The sequence below is a fragment of the Papaver somniferum genome, chromosome 6 (assembly GCF_003573695.1).
Source record: "Papaver somniferum cultivar HN1 chromosome 6, ASM357369v1, whole genome shotgun sequence".
NCBI lineage: Eukaryota > Viridiplantae > Streptophyta > Magnoliopsida > Ranunculales > Papaveraceae > Papaver > Papaver somniferum.
Genome location: NC_039363.1, coordinates 61,488,921 through 61,496,207, shown reverse-complemented (window position 1 = coordinate 61,496,207; position 7,287 = coordinate 61,488,921). Strand labels below are relative to the sequence as shown.

Below are 7,287 nucleotides of genomic sequence, written 5' to 3'. Positions count from 1 at the left end.
TATGATTCAAATGAATACGAAAAATCAAGTGTACCACTCCTTTGTCAAAATATCAATTTTGATGACTGTAGAAACACTCATATGAATCTTGATGGCCTTTCTGGAACATCTTCTTCGATAGCCTTGGAGGATGAACTGGATTTTACTTTGTCTAACAAAAATTGTTTTTCACATATCTCAAGTACTTCGTTATGCCCAGCAGCATGTTCATCCACGGTACCTGAATCGTCCTCCACTTTGACATGTTCTTATTGTACTTTAAATTGTCATGAACTTTCTAAGTGTTATAACTACAAGCATAAAGTAAGATATGTCAACAAACTGCAACGGAAAGCAAATCGTCTAGCAAATAAGCTCAAATTTGTTTCAATGACAAATGCGTCAGAGGTAAGTAAATTCAACTCAGCTCCAAAAAAGTTAATTTTTAAAGAAAAAGTTAGACCTTTGCATAAAATAACTAGGTATAAGCAATCTATGAAACCGGGAAAGGAGATTTCCGTTCAGAAATCACGTGGTGGACAAATTATTGTTCGCCCCAACACAGTCTAAGTGTGTTGTTGGTACATCTTGTCTCTCTGCCCGAAATCAAAGAGACATGTGTGGTTGATCGGGATTTAGAAAAGGATTTTCTTTTTGAGTTTATTTTTTCTTTATCTCTATTTTTCTGATAAGCTTTTCATATCTACAAATGGTATTGAAAAGTTTTTACCTTGTGTGTTTATTAGAAGAAGGTTAAATTAGACAATTCTACCAATTCTAGGGTTGTAATTTAGTCGTACGTGAATCCTACTCTATATAGGTTCCGTAACCCTACATTCTCTTTTTCCTTCTCAAAAACTCTTTTTCTCAAAAGACTGCTTGTTGAGATATTTTGAGTTTTCTCTCAATTCCATAGAGACTCCAAGCATCATGTCTTCTGATGGAAAAGATGTCAATATGATTGTTAAGCCATCAATCATGAAGGAAAATGGTATATCTCATCCCACTACAATTTTAAAGAGAAAGGGGAAGAATATGAAGAAACCAAGGGCTAATCCCTCAAATCTTCAGAAGTATTCTGGTGTTCTTGAAGAGTTGACAGAAACAAGGATGGAGATGCAGCAAATAAAGGCTATTGTGTTAAGAACTCTTGCAATTTAGAAGGCCATGGTACGTCATCAGTTGAGAAGATATGCTGGGATTGACTCCTTTCTTCATAAACCCTACGTACCAATATTTGTTGACGATAAGGAGTTCAGGGACGATAAAGAATTTTTTAAGGATCTTAAAGCCTAGGAAACTTCTTATGAGAATTTATTCTTGTGTTTTTAAGAAGGATAAATATGGTTTGGAATAGCAATTATTGTGATTACACATAGTTATTGTCAACATTTTTCATCTTGCAATGTTTTTAGATTTATTTATTTAAATTCTAAGTTATTTGGAAGATGATTTTGCAGTATTAATCTTTATTGGTTTTATATATTACAAAAATAATTTTGTATATGATACGTGGTTTACATCCGTGAACTGTGATTATTCCATATATGCTCAAAAGTTAAGTCTATTGTGTCACTATGCAAATATTGATGGAAAATAGAATGAACCTTTGAATATTCCGCAGTATTGATCTTTTCATGATCCACTTTATGTAAAAGTACTGTATGGCTCCGTAAGTTTTCTTATGTTGAGCATTTTCGCTTAAATTAATCATTAAGGTTCCTTTGTGGTTAATTTAATTGAGTTTTGTGTATACAAATTCATGTTTCATATGATTTGTTAATGTCCACAGAAATCCTTCTTTTCTTGTGAAAGTAAGATCGCTCTTGTTGTTCCTTTTGGGAATGACATTTTATGGGGGAGAGTTCTTAACTGAACTTTTGCTTAATTGCCAAATCTTTGTGGGGAGTGCAGCCGTGGAATATTGTATGAATTATCTTGTATCTTTATTAACTCCTTGGTGAATACACTAAGTTTCGACTATGTGAAATCATAGAAACAAACTTGATATGTTCTCTTTTGATCAAGAAGTATCTCTATGAGAATTTCATTTATGATCCCATAATTTTTGCACCTTCGCCAATTTATATTGACAAAAAGGGGGAGAATTATTTTGTAGTTCACACTACACACTATGGTTTACGGATCATTATGTAAGGGGGGTGGTTTTCATTGTGAGATGAAGTATTGACTAAGGGGAAGTGATACATATCACCATAGCACTATTTTCAAAGTTGTGGTACAATTGAACTTTGGTGTTGTGTGATAATACTAGGGAATCACCCGTGTCGTACCCGCACGGGCTATTTCACACCGTTACATTTTGGGGTGCTTTACTGTCGAACCACGTCCGACTTCTTCTTTATATTATCCTCTGGTTTATCGCCCAAGTCACATAATTATGTGTTTTTTTAATGAAAATTTATGTGTTGAATTCACTTTAGAAGGCGTAGTCATTGGGAGTGTGGGTGATAACAGAGGAGTTTGTTGATATTAAATTGATTTCATTTTATAATTGAGTTTTCCTATTAATGATAGCATAGGAGTTGGTTATTCTGAAATTGTTTTCATTTTAATTTGATTCTATAAAACTTCAAACGGTCAATCAAATTTTTATCTGCAATTGATCGAATCCATTTTCACAAAGTGGAATTTAAGGTTAGTATTTTTTGTTGTTATGGAGACAATCAAATAGAGAATAGAAAACGGTGAAGTTCCAATAAAGAATGCAACTGATGGTGTTACTAAAAAAGTTTTTAATGCGAAGAATATTGATTTGGGTACCACGTCCAGTTGATTATATTAAGTCAATATTGATATTGGTATATGTTAAATGATAGTTTGTGCTATAGTTTTGGTTTCTTGTATTTTTTAAAATGAGTTAATCAATGAAACTATTAGTTTTCTCTTGGTTTGTTTTATAGGGCACATTTTGTTGGTGAAAAAGTCTTAATGGATATATAATTGATTGATTGAATTTACGACTATGCACTAAATTCTTTTTTCTTCGATATTCTCCAGGGAATGAAACGGCACAGAATATTTCACAGGATAATAGGCTTAGTTCAACTATACCTTTGTGTTAGTTAGAATTTTGTTTTAGCTTCTGGCTTAGTTCCATTGTACCCCTATTTTATCCCTTATTAATCTGGACCCTAAATTCTTTTCGCAGGTTACCAACTAACACCTTGGAATTGAAGATGTGTGCAAAATATGAACCAAGGTCAGAATAAAAATGAAAGTTCTCTGTTCAAGTGGCAAGTAGCCTTTATTGCGTAAAAGGGTGGAATTCAATGCCTCGTACTAACAAATTACCCACTTGATGATCAACCAAAATTGCAGAGAGTATACCTCTTAGATAAAGAAATATGATGTAGTAGTTTAGATCAATAATAACTATGGATGGGATTGGAGCTCATATTTCCAAGTACAAATTAAGGACGTCCAACATTTGGTATTAGAAATTGTTTTGACCACAACCTTGTAAATAGGTAAACTACGGCATCTAAGACATCACCAATTACCGGAAATGTAATCCCCTCGAAGAAACCATACATAATATATACAAATGATTTATGGTTCAATTACTGGTTCCAAAAGATTATGAAACCACCGACGTTGGTTGATCTCAGCACCATAATGGAGTGCATTTCCCTCTGGTAGTCTGTACGTTTCCATCCACTCTTTCTGTTAGAAGAAAGCTGTCCACAGAGTGCTAAATTCAACAGGGTAGTAGATTCAACTGTTATGTTCGATAAAACGATATTTCTGTTAGTGCGCTCGTCTCATCTACATCCAAGTCATCATAAAAAATTCATGCATGCTTTCCTGCATACAATTCAAAACTTTTCGTAAAAAAACATGTTTTTCAAATCGGGTATCGTAGGTTTCATTGAATATGTGAAAACTCATGCAAATAGTAAATGTGGTACCATAATCAACAACCAATCAACACTCTGTTGATAAAAGATCTTAATAATGCTTTTTCAGGTCTTGTCCTAGTATTGACATACATGAAGCCCTCCCGAGTATATCAACCCACTCTATTTCTCATGATTATAATTTTACCGCCATTATCGAACTAACTCTTTACAGGCTCATCACCTTCAAAATAATACTTAATGACCTATAATATAGTGGAGTTTCAGGTTACGCATCATGGCTGCAAACTTAAAAGATTCACCAACAACATAGGGTCTGTAATTTAACCACTGTTAATGGCACTTACAATCCGAAATATGATCTATAGACTGACAATTTCATGCACAGGGCCACGTAATGGCACCTAATCGAATTCACACATAGTTAGGTATCTAGTTACAGAGCAATAAACAATGATCACAAGAAAAAAAAAACTTAGGCGATGGGCCACCGTACCGTTTTTAAGACCACGCATGATAGACATATGAGTTCTGCTTTTATGTGGCGACCTCGAAGTTGAGCATCCTTAAAATTTTGTTTCTCATCACTGTGAGCAGTTTCAAACTATGCATGATTCAATTAAAATATGGAAAATTCAAGAGACAAATAAAGAAAATAAGTAAAAACGTAATGAGATTGCTAAATAAGCTCCACACCATAAAATGATCCAACCCCCTTTTCAAATTCTTTCCCTCTGAATCCAAAATCGCCCGGTGAAACTCCACTAATATCCATAGTTCTACAAAACAATCAAATTAACAATGTTGTTTACTAACATACCTTGTTTTCCATCAAAATGACCCCCAATAATTTTACTCATTAGAATTTACAGGAAAAAAGAATTTGATTATGCATATGCACTAACGGACTCAGTGATGGTAAAGTTAAAGTGCGCTCACCTGAGATTTTCAATTATGATCTCGCGCATTCGGCTTGATTGCCCATCAGACCTTTGAAGCAACTGGATGTTGGTGACTGTTTTTAAGAAACCAACCACATTTGCATTAGAAAGGTTGCAAAGGTCAGTAAAATTAACTTCGAAGAAAATTTGGGCCACGTAAAATACATTATAACTCAAATAATGTTGTGGTTTGATTTGGAAGAAGATTCTCGGAGGCATCTTTAAAGTTGGAATGTTATTGGTGGCAAAGCTAATCTGGCTGTGCGGTCATAATGTCTGGAATTTCTATTATGGTTATTAGGTTCAAAATGGTCAAAACATAGGAAACAACACATGGGTAGTATTTAGTCTTATATTACCTGTAAGATGTATGTTCTGAAGGTTCGATTCTATGGCTTCAAACCCAGTGAAACATAATTTCTGGAGAATAATAGCCACAGAATAGGCATCCAAAGCGGTGACGGAGGTGGTGCACCGGAAGATGCCCCGCTTCTCATTGTGTGCAGGACGGAACTTGGGTTTAGCAGTGGTCAAGTGCAGTTTATGCATAGAGTACAAACTAGGATAGATTGTATAGTTGATATTTAGACTTCACGACGTTTACAACTGAAGACGGAGATCTACTGAAGAATTCGGAGGAACTTCGTCAACAAAAGGCACTACAAGAAAAACTAGCTTAAGCAACCGGTCGATTTAAGTTGCAAAAGTCCGTTTTGAGTCACTCAAACCCTTAGAGCGATTAAAAATGGCACTCGCTCTGGAGTTGCAAGAGGTGGGATCTGTAAAGACCTAGAGCAGCTAGGTAATCGCTTAAAACGTTTTCCAACTACCATGCATCGACTAACTAAGGTCATGGGTTTAAATATACTCCAACTTACTTGAGCGAGTAATGTACTTAAATGGTACATGAGTGAACCAGCTAAAACCTGATGCTTGCTACTTGAGTTTTTGAGGTATTAGTTTTTAATCTGTATAGACTTTGAACAACTTGACTGAAATTCTTAATGTCGCTGGTATAGTCTTTAAGCAATTTGTCTGAAGTTAGTTGCTCAAACTCTCATCAACGAAAATATTAATTCCGGTTAGTTAAAAGGGCTTTCTGACTACACCAATTCCGATTCAGATGAATAGCAATATCAAATCAAAACTAATACAGAGAATAATTAACCAAATCATGAACATAATTGATCAATTTTATTATTATTATTATAAATTCGATTTACAACCATTTATTACAGGGAAAAGAAAAGAAAATACAATTTCATTTCTTTAAAATAAAAAGAAAAATTACAATTTTATCAAATACACTTCAATTTTACACCTAAAGATTTACAATTTTCAATTTTATCAAATTACAATTTTATAATTTTATCAAATACACTTCAATTTTACAACATTGATAAACCACTTCAGCTTTGTAGCACCCATCATAGTTCCTCAAATCTCACTGAAAAAGCTCAAAAACACTTAAGAGAATCTCACTGCTGCGACCTTATACCATTTAATCTGTTTTTCGGCTCTGATTCTTAGATCACTAAAGTGAGTACTGATTCTAGATCTACTTCATGAACATCCCTCCGAAAATAGAAGTGAAAAACTTGAGTCCTGCATTTAGAAACAAACAAATACAGACATTAACTTTAAATTAGACATACAATAACATCAAAAACTGAATCAAGAAGCTAACTTGACATCTGGTACCTACCCTTAAAGCTCAATGAAGTAAACTTCACCTGATTTTACACCTGATTTATTCATTAAAGAAAAAAAGATCAGACCCGTTGGAGAGAAAAAACAAAGAAATATAAAGAACTGAAAAATGTAAGTAATGACAAACATGTTCATACATATTTAACCTTCACCTGAACAGAACACTAAAAGCTGGTAAAATGAAAATCCATTTGTTTTCGTTTTAGTAAGAACTGAGACGTAAATCAATAAAAAATATCAGTAAAAAATTGATGAACATCAACAAATAACCTCTATCAATTACAAGAGAGACAATTTATATTTGAGACGAGGGAGGCATTCAACCTGTAACAGAGAAGGAAAGAGAAGAGAGAAGGGGAGAGAGATTGAATGGAGTTAGCGGCGGAACGAGTTTAGAGCAAAAAAATTAGGGTTTCTATAAGTTTCCAAGGAGAAACGAAATACAACCCTTAGGATTAGAGAGATCCTGAACTAAATTGACGGCTAAGATTAAAGATGCCACGTCAGGAACTTCTCGATTGTTCTTGTACCATGTGACTATGTGAGACACATTGTAGTCCTCCCTTGGAAATGTAACTGGAAATTTTGTGCCCCGTTCAAAACATGGTCTTTTTTTTGAATTGGTCAAATGGAAAATTCGTTTAATATGTAAAGCATTGATTATTGCGCTGCATATTTTCCGTCAAATTACATGGGCCACGTAGGAAACTTTTGGCTATGGTGGAGAATATTTTGGTTGATCTCGGTTTGGTTCTAGGCCATATGTGGTATGGCTG

At 34.3% G+C, this 7,287-nt stretch overlaps 1 long non-coding RNA gene across 1 annotated transcript; it reads right to left on the bottom strand.

Moving 5' to 3' along the window:
• Positions 1-6,188: 6,188 nt before the first annotated feature.
• On the bottom strand, positions 6,189-6,901 carry LOC113285710. The gene is made up of 4 exons (XR_003328879.1): positions 6,836-6,901; positions 6,664-6,723; positions 6,507-6,546; positions 6,189-6,406 (listed from the first exon to the last, which is right to left on the bottom strand). It is a non-coding gene; the product is annotated as an uncharacterized LOC113285710 (long non-coding RNA).
• Positions 6,902-7,287: the final 386 nt, after the last annotated feature.